This window comes from Ciconia boyciana, chromosome 2 (assembly GCF_034638445.1).
Source record: "Ciconia boyciana chromosome 2, ASM3463844v1, whole genome shotgun sequence".
Lineage (NCBI taxonomy): Eukaryota > Metazoa > Chordata > Aves > Ciconiiformes > Ciconiidae > Ciconia > Ciconia boyciana.
The window spans coordinates 99,058,642-99,079,339 of NC_132935.1; the positions used below are offsets into that span (position 1 = coordinate 99,058,642).

The window sequence follows — 20,698 nt, forward strand, 5'->3', positions numbered from 1 at the left end:
GTAGCCCAAGTGCCTGTGGTCCTGTGCCTAGGCTGTCCCCAGAAATGGCACTGTTATAGCTGCAAGAGGTGATGACTGCAGACCTGGGAACTCCATAATTTATGCTCCCCACGCAAACAAACATGCATATGCCATTCACACTCCTGGTGTATTAATAGTGACAGAGCAACATGTGTTTTCCGCAAGAGCAATGCACCTGTTGAGGTTGTTTAGGGTCACCAAGTGCTGCTGCAGTGATGCTTTACTGCTTTCTGCAGGCTCCAGCATGTGTTGAGGAGGGAGGGAAGGGTTTTTATTAGGCCAAGAGGGGCTGTGGGCAGGGAGCCATGCAGACATTTCAAGTTCACTCACTGGATTCATACGCTCAGCCCAAGAAGGAGGGCAAGTCAAGGAGCTGAGGTTGTTACCTGTTCTGGTCTAAATCTGGTATTTGTGATAAGGTAAATGGAAGTCTCCTAGCAACTGAGGTCAGCATTTGTCCTATGGGGTGTGTACGGCGCTCCCCTGTGAGGTGCACTGATAAATACGTTTTGTTCCACAGTTCTGGGTATCTGCAAGTCTGAAGCCACTGTTGCAATCGCTCTCACCCATTTTATAGGCCAGAAATGGGTTTTAATTAAAGCTTCTCTGAGGTTGTTTAAAAATTATCAGATCCTCAGTCACTGGGCAAGTAGCTCAAGGGCATGAAGGCTGCCCTTGTGTGCATCACGTGAAACAGCATGAGCCAAACTTTGCCCAACATTAAGAGGCACTGAAAGCAACCCGTAGTACATCTACGCAGTGACTTGTCCTCCTTCAGTGGCATTTGGGCATTACAGTATCCCTTGGGTCTCAGATGCTCTTAGGCAGAGATTTCACATATATGATCTTTCATGGATTTCCTTTTGCAGGGCAGAGTCTAGAGTCACTGTGCTTTATCCCCTAGAGAAACTGCTATAGGCTGACCTTGCAGAAAATAAGAGAAGCAATGTCCTAGCTGTTTAATCTGGGCGCCTTAGAGAAACAGTAGATGTAAATTGGAAAGCCATTTCTTTCTGAAACACGGTAACTGGGGAGGAACCTCATATATGCCTCCTGGATGCGATCCGCCCCCTAAAGGGACCAGAGCAGTTGTAAGTGGGTAGGTAGGAAAGGGAGAGCAGGATATGCAACCAACTCCTTCCCACAGGACAGCAATATTTGGAACTCTGTCTGTTTAGGATACTGGGTGAGGTAAGATGTGAAGAAACTGGGAGAAAGTTGTTTGGTGTGCTCCACCTGCTAATGCATACAGAGTTGTGGAGAATTTTACATGGAAATTAATGGTGATCCTATTGGCATTGCCATCGACAGCACCCTGGTCCTTACAGGTGAGCACAGATCTAGAGGGAAAGGCATGGCCAGTGGAGGGCAGACAACAGGCTGGTGGGGAAATTGTCTCCAGGATCCACAAATTGCCTGAGAGGCCCATGCTTTCACTGGTACTTAGGGGCTTCTGCTGAAGGGCTGAGAGCATTTTGTACCCCTCCAGGTCCCTGAACAGGCTCTCTTATAAGTTATCTGTTATTCTTTAGCCTTTCTGGTTTGGTTTTCCTTAATTTTATTTTACCGTGGGGGCAAGATTTGACCCACAGAAATTCCATTGTTTCAAGGTAACCATCCAGGTCCTGCAGAAGATTTCGATGATAGTGTTCAGCAGTTTATAAATGCAGACCATCTTTTAGTTCTCCACAGGCCAAATTAACAAATTAAAACTTCACTGCTAAACAAAAGAGATACTAACCAGATAAAACCAAGAGGAAGCATTAAGAAACCAGAGTAAGAGAATTACATTATTTGTCATTTCTATTCTTAACTCATATTAGAATGGGCACAAAATACCTCCTTTATATCCCCGAATGTTCAGCCTAGAGTTACTTAGAAGGAATAGCTGTGGGCACAATATACACCCTGTATTCCTCATTGTAGTTTCCATTGTGGCAATCCCTGCCGGTGTTTTCTATTCCCGAGTTTTATCAATCTGAGCAAGTCTGTTCCTGAGGCTCTGCTGAGAGTCAGAAGGGTGAAAGAACATTATGTCTACAGAAATGTCAGAAGAAATGCTTTCCAGCATGCTGTGGATCATTAATTTGGCTTCAAAGAAGTGTTTTATACTTTGGGATTTTACAGAGCAGCTGCATGGAGGATTTTTTACTATTGGGCAGGGCATGTTCCCCACAAGGTAACCTTGTAAAGCATTTTCTCCACTAACGGGATTGCAGACAAATAATTTCTTGCCTTTATCCTCCTGTTTTATCTCTGCTCTCCCCAAGAATCCCTCTTTAATTCCTTGGTTGCTCTTCGGGGTGACATAAGGACAGCATACCCAAAGTGGAAGATGAGAGAAATGCAGTGTTAAAACAACCTGAAGCTGGGATGATTTGCCAGGACTGGGGAGATAACCCATGCGATCGGGGTCATTTCACAAACATCAGGGGACAAGGTTCAGGAGTAAAATCTGTCATTAACGAATCTGAAAGATAGCATTGCTCTGAAAGTACTGAGTCAATCAGAAACTACTGGAGTTTTCTACTGAGTTTTCAGTGACATAATCACCAATATTATTATGAGAAAACAGAATATCAGCAATTGTTTTTCCATTTAAGGGGTTTAAAATACCTCGCTTATCTGGTAAAGTCAATTGAATGATGACATTAAATGGTGAAAACTGGAAATAATGGAAATAAAGCAAGGGAACACTTTTTTTTAAATAAATGATGATTTTTTATGATGGATGAAACTTAACTCTTTCTGTTACTTTGCATGAAGGTGTGTTTTGGGTTTTTTTGTGGTTTGGTGGTTGGTTTTTTCTGGATGGCTCATGCCAGTGCACTGAAAAGCTTGCAAGAACATTAAACAGAGTAGCGATGAGGGTCTTGACTGAAATTCAGTTCTGGTAACTGAACGGGCAGCAGCTTCCAGCTGTGCACACCCCACCTCCTTCCTCTCGCCTGAGCCCATTTTGCTGGTGTTTCGAAGAGGATGTGTGCCTTTTCCTCAACACCGCAGTTTTCAGTGTGACCTTTTAATGCAACCTGCTGCCAGTGCCAGTTTGCAGCATCCCCTGAAGAACTCAACGTGCTTGTTCCCATCTGTGAAGTGGAAGTAATAAGAAGAGTTCTCACTCTGCTGGGATGCAATGAGGTTGCGCCATTAAAATTTGGAATAGGTTCCTTGTGATTTAAAGATACATATACATATCATTACCCTGTGAGCAAATGGAGAGCTGGAAACAGGTTCTGAGAATCCAGAGTCTAACCACTGAGCCACTCCTTCCAAAGAGAAAGTATTTTAAGTGCAGGGATTAAATTTAAAAAAAACCAACACATGCATGACCAGATAAATATAAATAGCAAATACCAGCAAATAAAGCAAAAACTATCCCCTAGTGCTGTCAGGATTCTGTAAACATTTTTGTTCATTTCTGCCCTTTCTCTGGAAAGATTGGTTTTCTCTGGAAACCCAATCTGCAGTACTGCATCATGTGAAGTAGTGCTAAGGAAAAGACGTATTTGTTGCGTATGTTTGTTCACTTAAAAAAAACCTACCAAAGTATACTCTTTCCAGCAAGTTTAAAACATGCATCAGTCACAACTTCACTTGCTTCCCAGGAAACGGGTCTGTCACTTCGCTGTTGTACTAATGCACAGCACGCATAACTTGGGCTCAAGCTTGAATAAAGTTGCTTGGTTGCATGAAGATCAGTTACATAGTTCATTGCATTGAACCTACTCACTGTGCAAAGCAGTGGATTCACAGTCTCCATCCATTTAAATGGGATTTTTGCCTCCGCCCTCCCTCAGATAGCCCTGCCTGGCACAGTGGCAACCAGGTCTGGAGTCTCAGTGGCCCAGTTCAGCAGAGAACGTAAGCCTGCCCTTCCAGCTAATTCACTAAATGTTCTCAGTGATGGAACTTTAAGCAGGCTGGTTCCCCATGGTTTCAGGTTAATAGGCACTCGAGTGGTTTGCTCGGTCTGGACCTAGAGAAACACCGGCTTTGATCTCTACTCAAGTGAGTTAAAGTCACTTGGGCAGCTGTTTTGTGCACAGAGATATCTGGTGACGGGATCTGTATTAGAAACATTGTGTTTGGGCATGGGCAAAGGTTTCTACTAGGGAAAAAAATAATTATTAGATCTCAAAATTAAAATTGAGACTCATTCTGTTTATACTCTAAGGGCCGCTATTTACTTTTATAGATTTGTTTATACAAGTTTTGAGGACAACTGCATTTTTATCATATGAATCTACCCGACTCCCAGCAAACTCCCCTAGAAAAATTCCTAAGAGTTTTCCTTAGGGCTGTTAAAAAAAGAAATAATAATAATAAAAAAGGACAGGGTAGAGCAGTTTAAGAGGTGGTATGGCTGTGCAAAATTGTGTTTGCTTTTCCACCAAAGCTTAAGTAGTTGTAAATTATGCATATGCATGGAACAAGCATAACCAGTGCTAAGAAACAGGGATATGACCATGTTTCAAACAGTTTCAAAACTGCACAGAAGTCGCTGTCCCCTGCATGCGCTATTAACACCCAGACTTTCCTCCTCGTACAGTTGTTTCCCACACAGAAATCTAAGATACTCTCTATAAGATACCATATTCCATGCAGTCTTCTGTTGGACACTGTGTTTCCATCTGTTATTTTATTCCTAGGACCAACGTAAATGGCATCCTGATCATAAGATACAGAGATGTAGTTTATGTGTAAAACTCGTACGCTCTTCTGGAGAACCATGTTAGTGGCCAGGCAGCCAGCAGTGTCTTGATGCTGTGCCTAAAAAAGCTTTCTGCAGGGGAAAACCTCCCAGGGTATCATCGGACAACTCCCATTTGCATAGCAATATTGATGGCATTAGGCCAGATGGCACGTGGCAAAATCCTGAACCTGACAAATTTCACAGAGGTTTTACCTTCCGTTCCTCTGGGGCCAGGATTTCATCCATGTTTCTAAATCACGTGAAGCTGTGCAGCCGTGGGGAGGATAGGAGGACACTCTGCACCTTCTGGTCTCCCAGTGTGTGTCTGCTGTTGACTGTAAACAGGGATAACTGGAAGAAGCGCCTGAACTGGGGCCTCCATCCCACTGCTCACAATTGTTACACATTCAGTGGGGCAAGGCAAGTGATTCCCCCAAAAATGACAGACATAAAAAGAAGTTTGTAAGCAGGAAAGAGTTCTCTTCTCTTACCAAGGGTTGTATGTACATTTGTTGTATGTACACGGCACCCCCATTGCATTTGTGCCCAAATCTTCAATAGTGCGCGTGCTGGAGCAGCCGCCACTCATGTCAGCAATGCAATTCAGTGGTCAAGACCAGAAAATGCAGAGGTCAGATGAAGACTATTTTTCTGTTGCTTTACACTGCCTAGTCGCATTATTATTATTATTGCTTTCATAGTTTTTGCCTTTCTATGAGGTACCGGGTGTTGCCCACTGCCGGCAGCCTGGGAGGCCAGATGTGCTGTCATTGTGAATTGACCAAGAATGCGTTTGCTTTGCTTTGCTGGAGGCATTGCGCAGAACGAGTGCCAGATCATCTCTTCACCAAACACTTACTGTCTAAATGGGTATAATAAGAAAAGGAAGCCAAAACTGATACAGCATAAAGTTGCAGGAAAAATGTGCTAGGTTCGTAAACTTATGGCCCAATGTCTCCTTCAGTCTTCAAAGAAAGCTCTTTATAGAATTGGTTAAAAAGCTGTTTGTCTCAGTAGTTCTTCATTTAAAATCCGAAAATGGAAATAGATACACGGCAGGTATTGAGGATTTCCTCTTCATTGCATTCATTCGTATACCTTCGTTCATTCATTTCTTATTGCATCTCTTCATGTTTTAAAATTTAGACAAAGATAAAACAATGCTAAGGATAGTTCATGCTACTAGCTCATAATTGTAACAAGTATTTTCTCATGTCTCTGCCATTGCTGAAAAACTGAATTAATCATCTCTGCAAAGTGGTTTTGGAAAAAAAGTGATGGTCAATGGTATGCTGTCAAGGACGTGTTTAAACAGTAACCTACCATGAGATCATGATGATCTGAGAAGAAATATCCTCAGGAATCCAAATGCACCGCCTAAAGAAAATGTAGGTAGAATTAGCAGGAAAAGATGGAACTGGCTTAATCTGATTATATTGTTTCTGAGCTGATGCTCTCCTAACTCATGAGAGAGAGAGGGAAGCATAAACGTGAGTGCATTATGCGCAGCCGGCTGTGGTGAGAGGACTTCATAAAGCCTGGAGGTCCAGGGCAAGGCCAGTATGAGTTCATTTTTTCTAGACCAGACTGATCTTGGCTGCCCTGGAAGAAGACACATCCCTGGGAGAGGACAATGAGACTTCTGCAGCTCCCACACAGTCAGGCTTAGTGAAGGCCTAGGGAGCTTTTAACACAACAAAATAAATGACCTTTTATCATAAGAGGCTGTTTTGAAACAGTCTTATGGTAGATGTGTTCAGCCCGTTAAAATGGCCAGGTGAGTGGGAGGATGGCTGCTTTTCTGGCATTAATTAGGTGAGGAAGTTTATGGTGGGATATGTGTTACATCTGTAGAAGGTAACTAATTTTTAACTGTAATGGTTTACCCTTCCAGTTCCCAGTGGCATGTGTCCCGAGTCTGATGGATGGGAAGCGCAGCTGTAGCTTCGGCATGTTGGAAAGGCAGGCTGTTTGCTTGGCTGTTTCTCCAAACTAGGTGGAGAGCTGTAGTGCTCATCTATCCCTCTAGGGAGTTACGTGAGCGATCGGTGTGTGTAAAGCAGTGATGACAGTAAGGAGAGGACTTGACAAAGGTGGTGCCAGAAGGGTGCTGAGTATAGCATCTCTTGGAGATACAAGATTGTTCCCATATAGGGTAAGGAGCTAGGTTAACATCCTGATGCTGTGTTTAGGTCACTCAGGCTTCAGGCCCTGGGCAGGAAGGCCAGCTCCAGCCAGAGGTTGTCGTACTTGGCTGCAGTTAAATCTTTGTGATGTTAAAAGCAGTCCTGGAAAGCATTGGGGTAACATCTGGTCAACAGGAGACAATGAAAATTGAAAAGACTGTGGCTGGACTGGCCTGGACCTCCTCTAGCTTCCTGATGCAGGAGCACGGTCTGAGTGTCCGCACTGTGAGGTCCGTGCGTGCTTATCAGCATCCACCACTCGTACACGAAAGAAGGAAGTGAGAAGTGATTCAGTTTGCATCCGGGCCCCGCAAGCAGCGCATGCAACTGCATGGTCTCCCCTCCTCTGGGTTCCTGCATCGCCCCTGCTCTGCCTGCCCCAGTTGTCCCCCGAGTTTTATAAGCGCTTCTGGGGAGACGCCTAGTCTTCATTTTGTTCTGCAAAATGTTTAGTCCAACACGGGAAATGGAGCACGTTTAAGGAAAACCAAACTGCATGGCCCCCCCCAGCAGTCTTTCCCTGCCTGCCTGCCAGGCAGGAGGGAGAGGCACTGACAGGGTGTGGGCAGAGCCACAGGTATAGGCAGCCCGCGACAAAACTGGCCTCGCTTCCAGAGGCCGGTGGGCAGCCCGGGGTCGGGGGGATGCCATGGAAGGGGGCACTCCAGTTTCACAGCATGTGGATGTCGGGGCTGTGAGCAAGGACCGTCGGCTCCATCTCACCAGCTGGCTCGCTCAGCAGTTTTTGCAGGAAGTGTGAAGAGAACACATTTTATGGGAGATATTTATCATTACCCTGTACTGCTTAAATATAGCCTGTGTAGCAGGTTAGAGCTTGTTAGGCTTTTATCTTCTCAAGTTGGAGGATGATGTATTAATCCATGAGTGTTGCAGCCTCAAGTGAATTACAGAAAGTCATCCCCAGTGAGTAAAGATAAATGACATTTGGAAATTAACCCATTACATAGTCTCTTCCAATAAAGTGCTTACTAAAATATTAAATTGTAAATGAAGATGCTTCAGGTCTCATTTGAAAGTCAGAAAGACACTTATTTGTAATTCCAGTACTGTTGTTGTTGTTTTTTTTCTCTTGGAGATTTCATTTCTCCTGAAAGGTTTGGGACTGACAGCCCCAGAGGACGAAGTCTCTATTAATCCACTGAGCAGGCACAGCAGCTACAATGCAAGCTGCTCTGCCCTGTTAATGTGCTGCAGCCCTTGCTGAGAAAGGGGCAGTCCTGAGGGATGTGGTGTTAGCTTAGACTTTGCATTGTCCAACCTCAGAAAAAAACAGTTGTTCAGCTCTTTATCGACCTACACCTGCATTAATTCAACTGGGTTTAACTGTTCATTTAGCTGGATTTAAGGTGACCTACTGGGCAACACGGACCCACTATAAACTTTTCTGCCAGTGTAGGTCTTCCAGATTCAGCCTGACCCAGGATGCACCTTGAAGCTCAGCATTGCTGAGATATTTTAACAATGAAAGCAATAATAATGCTAAGATGCACATTCAGCCATCAGTGTTACTAAAGGCTTGGCAGTTCTGGTGGTCGCTAGGTTTGCTGCTCCACACCAAAGTAATGGGGTTGCACAGTGGTAAAACCACCCCTGTTATTCCAAGGCAAGTCATTCTAGTTTTAAACCAGTATAAGGTGCATGCAAGTTTCATACAGTCACCATTGGTGAGAATTGCTTTGGAGTAAATATCCCTGTATAAATATCCCCATTCCAGGCTAAGATCTATTTGTATGCTAACAAAAAGCTAGAGACAAAGTGTTTCCAACAATTCCCTTCTCCAGCACACCCCATTGCTGTGGTGATGGTTTTTATTCTCTGAATGTGGAACTGGACTGAGCCTGACACCATCGGCTCACTTCAGAGAGGCTGCCCAGCAGGAGTGACTCAATTCCAACCTGGGCTGGCTCCAAAACAAGGACCCAGAGGGCAGAGCCTCTCCTTCCCATTAGGCATCAGAGCCAATTTCCCATTTTCTTTTAGTGCTAACAGCTTGATGATAACAGAGAATTATTAAAGCCATATAATATTAAATATTATGGTAATTAGATAATCTCCTGTAACTGCCAAACTGTGGTTTTTTAAGACTGTTGTTCATCACTGGCTTTTCTGATGGCGAAGGACAGACTTTGTCTTCTCTGTTTTGCAAGTGCTGCCACTGCGTGAATATAGCCTATGCTCATGGAGGGAATTCATTTCTGCTCATTTAATTGCTTTCAGCCCATCCCAGTTCTGATCTTACTGCAAGGCTCTCCGTTACCCTCATGTGAAGGGTATTTGGAAGAGCATATATGGCCCATAGAGGCTTGGTGTCGCACAGCATCGCTTGGGGTGGTGGAGCTTCTAGGAAGAGAGAAGCTGCTCTACAGGGAGGGCACAGGTTTGATATGGAGACTGGCTCAGGTTGTCCTTTTCAATAAGCATGGAAACAACTGATACAATAACATACCCAAATAGTTTTGGACTTGAGGTTCTTGGATGTTTTAGAGGTGTTATGGAGGCAAAATTAGGGCTGCACTTACTGAAATCTTTGATGTATCATTGCACAAGGGAAATCTCAAAAAGTCTAGTTTGCTCTTATAGCTGTTTTCATAGGCACATCGCTTGTGTGCTACTGCTGTGATTTGGCTTATTAGTAAATTCCTGGTATAAAAAAGGCCTGGCCTTGTTCCCATTGCAATAAACAACTTCTAGCAGTAAAGGAGCAAGACTTTAGGCAGTAACTCTCAACAAGTATTTTATTAGTTTTATTATCTGACCAGAATCATCCTGGTTGTGTTAGCTCCTCTGCATCCAATGTCTTCCAGGCCACGTTCTGCAGGTAGGAAATGAAGAAAAAGGAGAGGTTGTCTTGCATCAGCTCTTCTCTTTAAAGATTATACTTAAATACCATTAATTCCAAAACAAATGGCAATTCACATGTGTATTTAACATTGTTTAATCCCTGCTTGAGGTCAGCAGTTTGAGTTTTTTCAGAAATTTTGTACTCACCTGCTTATGAAGTGTGGCTTCTCTGCAATGAATGTGAACAGAATAACACCCCCTTGCAAGGGTACAAGAAAGCCCTGTCAGGAAGGCTTTTTCACCACTGGTTTATGTGGTTTAAGTGGGAGTAATGCGAAAACAGTCAACCTTAAGAACATGTTGAAGATATGAATTAATGCCCATACGAGCCTGCCAACCTTCTCACTGCGTTTTCCATAGGCTTAAAGTTGGGGGGTGGGAACAGCCAGGGCAGAGCAAAACTTTTTTATAAACAGAATAAACACTTCATAGCAATCGTATACATTTTTATTGAAAGACTGTACTAGTGCAATTCTGCTGTTTTGGGCATCAGTGAGAGGGGATGTAATCCACAGTACTTTTTTTGGCTTTCAGTAATTTTTTCCTAGAGTCAGCAATGAGTGAGTGTGCAGTCTCAATTCTGACTCAGTCTCATGCTGTTAGCGATAGTGGCATTTTAACTGATATTGAAGCACGGACAGAAACTAAGATTTAAAAGCAAGCAAGAATGTCAGAAATGCTAAGATGAGGAGAATAAAGAAGAGAAATGCTAAAACAGTAGTTCAGAAAAGAACAGTGTGGGGGGAAATAATTTTAGACTAGAACTGTAGAAACAGTACTTGACCACAGACTGAAAATTGGGAAAGCTGCTATTTCTTGTCAGACCAGCTTGATACTGAGTCTAAGCTGCTGAGCAACAATATTCTTCTAGTCTGATCCTGTGTCTTTTAATTAACCAGAGCTGTCATCCACATCTTTGAGATTTTGATGTGAGCGGGAGCTCGTCTCTGTTGATTTGCTCAACACTCTGTGTGCAGAAAGCAGCAGCTGCTGCTGGTGATCCCAGGGCTGATTTGTCTGCATCTTCCACTGGAAATGTTTCTGTAAATGAAGCAAGCTGCGTGAGGAGGCACCTAGTCTAATTGGAGCATTAGGTCTGTGCAGTAGGTGGTACGCAGGTGGTTTTTTGTTCATTTTCTGTCAGCTTGTAGTTTATCTGTGACATATATGGGGTTTTGATGGATGTAGGTAGTGCAACTGCATGGAAGAACCATTATGTGCTGGTGTGTAGTGGGGCCATGCTGCAGTTTACAGTGTTTTCAGGGTGCTTTGCTCCCCTTGGAATCTCACGCATTGAACACTTTGAGTAGCAGCTACCATTGACCTCAGCAGGGGTCCTGGGCAAGATCTTGATCTAGGTGATACAGATGAGTCACTAGTTACCCCCACCTTCGTAGCTCCTCGCTAGAGTGGTTTCAGCACAGTTGTGCTGAGTGGTGTCACAGGGCATAGCTGTCAAAATTACCTGCTAAAATCTGTAATTTTTGAGAGTCTTCCAGCATTTTCAGTGGATAGATGTAATGAGCATATTCTCATCCTTGCCAGCAGCCCACTAGTGAACTGAAATTGTACAAGGTTTTGCTGATAAAGCTGCAGTCCATGTGAGAAATGCAGTTTGGACCAGAAGATCTCTCATTAACCCACTTCTCTAAACACCAAAAAGCCGAGGTAGCCTCACCCTGACAGCCAAGAAATTTTGCAGTGCTACTTCTGTTAGCCATGCCAGCAACTTTCAGCAACAGCTCAGGCAACATATGTATAGGAGATGTGTTCTCTCTCCCTCCTTCCTCACTGAATGGGATGGACCAGCACTATGGCTTCTCCTGAGATGCCACAGCTCCTTCAACCCCAATTCACCAGACAGGCCAGCAGCTTCCTTCCCTCTCTTTCTCCTTTTCCCTCTCATTAAACCAGTGCGGTAACTGTCATCACAACCCGTACATCAGAGAAGGTACTGTGCTGTTTCGGCAGCAATCTGAGCCCAAAGGAAAGATTTTGCAGGCAGAATTGGACCCTTGGGGGGGTGAGTTGAATGGTGCCGTCACAGAAGAAGAAAGACTCTTTTTCCAGTGCAGCTCATGGTTTTTGCCAGCCAAGAGCAAGGATGTGAATTTTCATATACATGGGTAATCAACCTGGCAATGTTTCATGGGTAATCAACCTTGGGTAGGTCTTGCCCCAGCTAGGAAAGATTTAAATCTAATTAGAAATCAGAGCTAGAAAGAAATTATATTTCTGCCCATGAGAATTTCCAAGATCTCAAAAAAATGTCTCATGCTGTAATGGGAGGAAAACTTGAAAAACTGAGATACGGTGAAAATCAGATAATAGGTAAAAATGTTTTATAAAACTCTATAACAAAGCCTATAGATCTGTATTCTAGCTAGAAGACAGTTTCATTTCAAACCAAATTTCTCTTGCAGTTACAGCATTTTTTTAATTACACCTTCATTAAATGTTTAAAACAAACCTTCGTTTTGGGCCCAGCAAATGGATTTATTTTTTTTTTAATATTACTGGGAAAATATTTGCAAAGAAATTCCAGCAGTTTTCCCCAGCTGTAAACGCATTCAAACATTTTTTCCTCCAACGGATTCAGGTTTGAAAACAAGCATTTTGTAATGTAAATTTTCCTTGAAAAATTCCCGCCACTTCTATTAGAAACCATTAGTTCTTACTTCATTTTGAACCAAGGGCAACAGTGACTGTGTAGCTTATTTTGGTTTTAGTTTCCCTAGCCTCATAGCAGAGTATTATCAAGGTTTTTCCTTCTCAGGAGTTGAGTAAGTTGTAACCGATGATGTTGTTGTTTTAGTCACCCCGGTTGTATGATCTCATGGTTATTCCATATTTTTCTAACATGTCCGTTGTACCAGAGAGATTATGTATTATCCATTGCAGTAGTTATTTCACATTTCTAAGAAAATGTAACATTCATTAGTAAACACAAGGAAGACACAAGGCAGAAGAAACAGCATTATATTCCATATCTACCATAAGGAGTCTACAAGTCAGAAACCACATATGAAAAAGAAACCAAATGAGATTAACAGATGTAAAATCATTATGCATTCAGAAGAAAAAATCAGAGTAGGCAGAGGGAGAGAGTGGTAAACAGATCAGATGCTGGAGAACCGCTCAGTCCAGGACTGAACGAGTGTCAGTAAAACTGGGGGGGGGAATCCCTTTTCCTTTTCGCCATAGGAATGGCAGTGGTGGGTAAGTAGCAGCAAAAGAAGGGCTAAGGAGAATCTTCATCCTTTATTGGACACGGGAGGAACCATAGTGACAAAGGATGAGGAAAAAGCTGAGGTACTGAATGCCTTCTTTGCTTCAGTCTTTAATAGTAAGACCAGTTGTTCTCGCAGCCCCCTGAGCTGGAAGACAGGGATGGGGAGCAGAATGAAGCCCCCATGATCCAAGGGGAAATGGTTAGCGACCTGCTGCACCACTTAGACACACACAAGTCTATGGGGTCAAATGGGATCCACCCAAGGGTATTGAGGGAGCTGGGGGAAGTGCTCACCAAGCCACTTTCAATCCTTTATCAGCAGTCCAGGCTAACCAGCGAGGTCCCAGTTGACTGGAGGTTAGCAGAAGTGATGCCCATCTACAGGAAGGTCTGGAAGGAAGATCTGGGGAACTACAGGCCTGTCAGTCTGACCTCGGTGCTAGGGAAGGTTATAGAGCAGATCATCTTGAGTGCTATCACGTGGCACGTACAGGACACCCAGGTGATCAGGCCCAGTCAGCAGGGGTTCATGAAAGGCAGGTCCTGCTTGGCTAACCTGATCTCCTTCTGTGACAAGGTGACCCAGTTAGTGGATGAGGGAAAGGCTGTGGATGTTGTCTACCTAGACTTTAGTAAAGCCTTTGACACCGTTTCCCACAGCATTCTCCTGGAGAAACTGGCTGCTCATGGCTTGGACGGGCGCACTCTTTGCTGGGTAAAGAACTGGCTGGATGGCCGGGCCCAGAGAGTGGTGGTGAATGGAGTTTACTCCAGTTGGCAGCTGGTGACAAGTGGTGTTCCCCAGGGCTCTGTGTTGGGGCCAGTTCTGTTTAATATCTTTATCAATGGTCTGGATGAAGGGATCGAGTGCACCCTCAGTAAGTTTGCAGATGACACCAAGTTGTGCAGGAGTGTTGATCTGCTTGAGGGTAGGAAGGCTCTACAGAGGCATCTGGACAGGCTGGATCGATGGGCCAAGGCCAATTGTATGAGGTTCAACAAGGCGAAGTGCAAGGTCCTGCACTTGGGTCACAACAACCCCATGCAACGCTACAGGCTTGGGGAAGAGTGGCTGGAAAGCTGCCTGGTGGAAAAGGATCTGGGGGTGTTGGTTGACAGCCGCCTGAATATGAGCCAGCAGTGTGCCCAGGTGGCCAAGAAAGCCAATGGCATCCAGGCTTGTATCAGGAATAGTGTGGCCAGCAGGAGTAGGGAAGTGATTGTTCCCCTGTACTCGGCACTGGTGAGGCCGCAGTCGAATACTGTGTTCAGTTTTGGGCCCCTCACTACAAGAGAGACATTGAGGTGCTGGAGAGTGTCCAGAGAAGGGCAAGGAAGCTGGTGAAGGGTCTAGAGCAGAAGTCTTGTGAGGAGTGGCTGAGGAAACTGGGGTTGCTTAGCCTGGAGAAAAGGAGGCTGAGGGGAGACCTTATTGCTCTCTACAACTACCTGAAAGGAGGTTGTAGAGAGGTGGGGGTCGGTCTCTTCTCCCAGGTAACAAGTGATAGGACAAGAGGAAATGGCCTCAAGTTGCACCAGGGGAGGTTTAGATTGGATATTAGGAAAAATTTCTTCACCGAAAGGGTGGTCAAGCATTGGAAGAGGCTGCCCAGGGAAGTGGTTGAGTCACCATCCCTGGAGGTATTTAAAAGATGTGTAGATGTGGTGCTTAGGGACATGGTTTAGTGGTGGACTTGGCAGTGTTAGGTTAACGGTTGGACTTGATGATCTTAAGGGTCTTTTCCAACCTAAATGATTCTATGATTCTAATGTCTCTGTGACTGCAGCAGAAGCTGCTGGGCGGTGGGATACATCACATCTATCACACAGCTACCGCTTCTGAAGTTCACGCATTAGACACAGGGTGCCTCTGCAAGCAGACTTGACCGACTGTTGGTGTTCCCTGTTCGTCCTGGTTGGAGCAGATGTCTTGGTGAGATGAGGCAGTTTTTGCAAGGGACTCCTTCGAGAGCTTTCCGCTCCCAAGGAAGTCTCCCTGTTGGGTTCTGCTTTGCAATGGGAGGATCTGAGCCTGTTTTAACTCTTTTCTTCTCTGGGAGAACAGCACTTAAATACTGGTTTGAAGAGGTATGCACAAAGGTTTTGAGCACTCAGACCCCTGGCTGAATCTCTTTACCTTCCCCTAATTTAGTCAGAGTGCTTCTGAAAGGTCCTTAGCTGATGCGGAAACTGAAATCCTGTCATTAGCAAGATATCGTTGGTTAGAGAACAAGCTTTCACACTTAGCCCCAGTCTGGAAGGAGCACTTCAAAGCCCAGTAGGTAGTGCCCACTGAAACGCATTGGCAAACTGCAGTCGGACATGTCTGTTGCTACAAAAGGGCTAACGCAGTTTCGCTGGGTGCTGTGCAAAAGGCTGCCCTAGCTGGTAGGAGAGCTTTGTCGGTAGACGATGCACAGTCATGAGCTTGATTCGCTGGCGTGGGTCCAAGGAGTGCCAATAAAATCTGGAAGTACAGTGTCATGTATTTATGTATGAAAGGAGCCATACAGCAAGTTGTACCTGCTGTGCGCAATGTGATATAATGAATTTAAAAGGTCAACATCGCAGTCCACTAGTGTTAAAAATAAAACTCTAGAAAGGTGAATTTCTGTGCTTAGAAAGTTGTGAAGTCCCCCTTTGTAGCTGAATCATGAGATAATAGATTTTAAACGAACCCCTAGCTTCTGATTGCCTCTGCCCCACTTTGTAGTTCAGACCAGTGGATACAGCTAAAGCCACCAGTTTTGATGAAGAAGGAATCAACATTTCTGTTTCAGGCTGTGTTTGTATAAACAGGCAGCTGCTTGAATATGCTGAAGTGTGAGGAATGTGAGCAGAGAAACAGCAAAAGCAAGTGGAAATCTCTAAGAAGTACCACTGAATACATTGGACCGCAGCTCAGCATTTTGTTATGGGCATCATTTGTATTTATACTGTCAACACTGGGCGGATGAATGGAGCTACAAAAATGATATGTAAAATTTGAATTTTTCAGCGTGTGCTCAAGACATGATTCGTTTCTCCAGAAAAAAAGATTATTTTTCTCTGCTGTTTCAGGGATTAGGTAAATCCCATGAGTGATGACAACAGACAGAACTGGGGCTTTCAGAGATACAGAAGGGAAAATATACTTGACACTTGTGAGAAGTGAACTCTGAGCTGGCGGTGTGGTTAGACACGCAAGCCTCATTTCACAGTGCTGAAATATTGCCTTCTCATTCTCCTACCTTGAATCATGAAACCCCACATTCTTCTAATGATTCTTTCAGAGGGAGAAGTGAAATGATTCATATAAAGAACCAGAATTGCTCAAACCACATCCCTTTTATTTATCTAGACCAAACTAGAACCTCTGCCCGAGTTCGGATCATTTGGGATAAAATACTCATAGTGTTCCTGGGCTGGTTTTCTTCTCCTGCTCCGTTGTGTTCCCTTCCTTCTTCTGATGGCCTGCTTTAAAACTCATGTAGCTACTTCTTGTGTCAGAAATCACACCTTGCTAGGTGCTCCCAGGTATGGAGGAGAGGCTCAGAAGATGGAATGTCACGGTGGTTTGTTGCCTTGATGCAAGGAAAGGAGGTTGCTGCTGCGAAGAAGGCTTGAGCAGCTGTTTAAGCAGGAGAGGGGAAGCTAAGACTGGTGGCATCAGCAGAGGAGGAAGGATTCACATTGTGTCTTGAATGAAGTAGTGGTGTCAGGGATGCAAGAGAAAGGAGGTGAAATGAAAAGAAGAGGAGGAACCTCCAAGCTTCGGACTCCATTTAGAGAAGGGTTAGAGATGGGGATGAAGATAATGAAAGAGACACAGTGCTTAAGTGCTTGGATAATTTAAAGGCCCTTAGCTCGAGATTGAACTTCTGGTGAAGGAGGCTGACTTGAGTGTAGAGTACTTCGAGGCTACTTGGCTGATGTCCTACACACTTTGGAGTGCAGAAGGCCAAGGTGTTGCCTTCAGACACCTTTTAATCTCTTTCTTTTTTAATTCTGTTAATGCAGTTAAAGCATCTTGAGTAGTTTTTGTTTTCTAGTCAGCAAATCCTATATGCTGTCATGTAGCAGTCGAAGAAGCAATGTTCAGCCATGCTTCGCTGTTCACTCATTGATGAGCTGCAATACGTAACGTTCACTTGTAGCCCTTACACGTATCAACAGCTGGTTCCCCAGAAGCTGTGTGTTTGCTTGTCTACTAGGTACTTAGGTGCTCTTCAGTACGTCCACCTACAGAGAAATTCAATAAAGGATCCAGGAGTTAACCGTGGGCTTCTGCGGTATGGGCAGACGAAGAGTCAGGGTCAGAGTAACAGGTGTTGGTTTGGGGTCTTTTACGTGCTTTTGCTAAGTGCATCCAAACTGCACACCTTTAGCTAAATGTTGGCCTTACATTAATAGACCTTTTTGAAAGTTTTTGTCTGATTTGCCATTTGTATCGTGGTTTGTGGCAGTGGCCATAGAAGATCTGGGGGGTTTTTTTGTCTGAAGAGAAATAGCGACTTGGAAGCTAGCTGGAGAAGAGGCTGTTGAAGTTCCTACGGGGAAGATTTGTGCTGTCCCTGATAACAGAAGATGGAGGGTTGTGAGGTCTGATTTGCATCATTGGGTGGAGGTGGGGAGTGCAGATGCTCTTGAGGCATGTCGGCCGGGTCTGTGGCTGAGGATTTGCACTGGGGTGTATAGTTTTCATTTTATAACCCTAAACACTATTTTGAAATAGTTGCAGTGCTTTGTATTTCTATGTTGCTATTACAGACTTGCTTGGAGTAACCCACCATCAAGGGTTTTTTTGCACAGGGCAGAATGAGATAAGGGGGAGAGATGCTGACTGCTTTCACGCTGTTGCTCAGCTTCTGCTGTGGGAAATGTAACACCTCTCCTCTGTCCTTAATGCCCAGCCTGGCTCGCTGTATGAAACTCTTCACAGTAAAGTCAGAGCTGACTCTCAAGGCCTGCTTTTTGGAATAGTCATAAAGCAGCTTTCTTGAGCTTGCTGGAAAAAAAATTGCAATGAAAGTCATTCTGATGACAGCTAGAGGGAAGAAATAACGCTCTTTGCAAACTTACATGTAAAGACTAAGAAAAACAAGTGCAAGAGCTGTGCAAGGGATGGGACTCTTTATTTGATGCTTGAATGCTACACGCCTGTAGGAATTCTTATGTTTACAGATACAGGGGTCAAACAGAGATTTCCATTACCAATTGCTCTTAACATTGGTTGTGTGATGCTTCCCCTATTTTTTCTTTTTTCTTTTTTTTTTTTTTTTTTTTTTTTTGGTTTTCTTTCTGTTCTGCTTTGTTCCCTTCTGCCTGGATTAAGCTGTGCAACGTGTGTGGTGCGTGTGAAAGAAAGGGTAGGAACCTTACAGCAAAACGAGTTGAGTTGATCCTGCCACAATTCCTTTTTTCCCCCTAAATAATCAAATTAATTAATTAGTCCATTGCTCTGGGGAAGTATTCTACTCCTCTGCTTGCTGGCTGCACTGACTTACAGGGCTGCTCTCGATTCCATGGTCTCCAGAGCTGGCATCTGCCCCCACTGCAGCTCCCGAGCCGTCTGTGCTGTGCTTTTGGGGAGGTTGTTGCAAAGGTGCGTGTGTGCCTGGCTGTGTGAAAAACTAATGCCCTTCTCAAAGCGGGAGGGATGTTAGATTACCCTTTTTCTTCCAGCCCCGGTGGCTGATGTGAGCATGCTCCTTGTGTGCATGGCACTGGCTATTTGCCAGGTTTAGTGTAATTTTTTTTTTTTTTGAATGAGTGAGTGAATGAATGAATGAATACCTGATTAAGTTAATGAAGCTGAGCCAATGGTGGGAGGGAGCGACTTGGCTGCTGCCTGCTCTAAGAGATCTGGCAGCACATTAGACTTGCATAACGCTTTACAGCTCCATGCTGCGCTCCATATGAGCCACAGGAGAGGGCTGCAATAATTACTCGGCTTTTCGATTGAAACCAGCTGCAGGTAGCTAGTCATCCTTTTGTCCATTTCACTGGTGTCGGGGAGTCACTTATCTCTGCGCCGCGGATTTCCAGTGGCAGATGGGTAAGATGCTTTCACAGAAGTGATCGCAGCGGTGAGAAAGCATGTTCGTGGCTCAGTGGCTTTTACGAAAGATCCATTCGGATTTCCAAGCTGTGATTCACTGGACCCACATGTCCAATGGAGGAATTTTTTTAGTTCCCGAGTTCGAAACTCCTATATAAATAACCTTTATGGGAGCTGTGTGATTTTTATTTTCTTGTTCCTTCTTCAGTTGGCTGGGAGAAGGGGAGCAAAAGGTTTTCTATCTCTTTTTTTAAGAAAAGTCATTTTTAAACCCTTCCAGTTCTTTCTGGTTGCTGTTTAAAGTGAGTTCTTTCTGGCAGTCCTGTATGGTACATACCTTTGTTTCTCGCATACTTAAATTAAGATTACTGGCACTGCCTGTTAGCACACCGCCTTCATTTGACAACGTTCCCTGCTTGAGAGCAACGCTGATGATTTGCATTCTTAGTTGGAATGGGTGGGGTTTTTAATTGCGACTGGAGTCTGTGACTGTGGAGCCTGCTATGTTGTTATAAACCTGCATTATTTCCTTTTCTTTTAATTGTTTTCTGCATTACGTTCTCAGATAGAACAGTTGGGGCAATGTCACCCTCAATGCGCTGGCCTCAGTCAAGTGATGTTGCTGATGGATTTGGCTCTCCGTGCCCATTTTATCTGCCTGCTGCGCTCCCCATGGAGCAGGAGAGAGGTTCCGTAAAAAGCTGAGTCAGGAAGAGTAACTAGTCACTTGGATTTGTGGGCTGCAGGACCAGCACAGGCGTTTTATGGGGAGAGGAGGTGCAGAAGAGTTGGTCTTTTTTTTTGCCCCCGTGCATTCATACGTGCACTGACCCCTACGATGTTGCCTGTGTTGAGATTGCCAGTTTGAGGGTCTGTGCAGAACAAGTGGGCAGTGCTGCAGGGCACACCCAAGCATAGCTGACCCTGAATGAAGAAGAAAAAAATGAATGAATGAGAGAAAGAAAGACAGGAGAGGTGGCTCAGGGGGATGTTGAACTCACTTTCAGCCTTCTGCAGAGCTGGGGCAGTCTGCTGCGTGCCTTGAGGCCAGGGTGAGCTGCTGGCGTTTCAGTTTTGTCACTGGTGACGGTCAGTGATCCTGATTCGGCGACGCACCGAGTGTGTGCTGGGGCTATGAGCAAGGGCTTATGCAAAATTGCTTCAAGTTAAAGCTTTGCTGAATGAAGCCTGAGAGAAGGCGAGATGTTGGAATCCATTTCAAGGGGAATTTAACATCAATTCACATTTCGCACTTTACAGATGGACTAACTATAGTCTAATTTGCTAGCACGTGGAATCGACCAGAGCAGCAGTCTGCAGGGAGGACTTCCAAGGAAAGGCATCAAGCGTGCAGCTGACCTTTCCAAATCTGCCCCTAAAGCCATGCTCTCACACCATCCCCTTATCAGCCAGGCTTAAAGGTACATTCCTCCCCATGAGCGCGTGTGCTTATCTGTAAAATGGCTGCTCCGAATTGGCTGCTGCTTGCTGGTGTTACTGGCTGGATCTTCAAAGGGGTAAAACGCCCCCGGTTTCTGTAATTTTTCGTGGGGGTCTTATTCATCTCTCCTGGCAGCGAAGCCAGGCGTCTCTCTAATTTGCTTTGCCGAAGAAGGAGAGAATGTTAGCGAGCATTTTCAGACACATGGAAGGAGACCTGT

General features: G+C 44.6%; 1 protein-coding gene across 14 annotated transcripts in view; it reads left to right on the plus strand.

Moving 5' to 3' along the window:
- The window catches only part of ATXN1 (ataxin 1), a 228,125-nt gene that overhangs the window by 181,867 nt on the left and 25,560 nt on the right, over positions 1–20,698 (plus strand). The window contains exon 1 of one of the 14 annotated variants that reach the window (XM_072853319.1): positions 16,385–16,466. The exons of 12 other annotated variants lie outside the window; for them this stretch is intronic. The gene's annotated coding sequence lies outside the window, so the exon portion shown is untranslated. Of the gene's footprint in view, positions 1–16,384; positions 16,467–18,923; positions 19,035–20,698 lie in introns of those variants that run through there. One more of the 14 variants, XM_072853320.1, reaches the window with a different exon arrangement.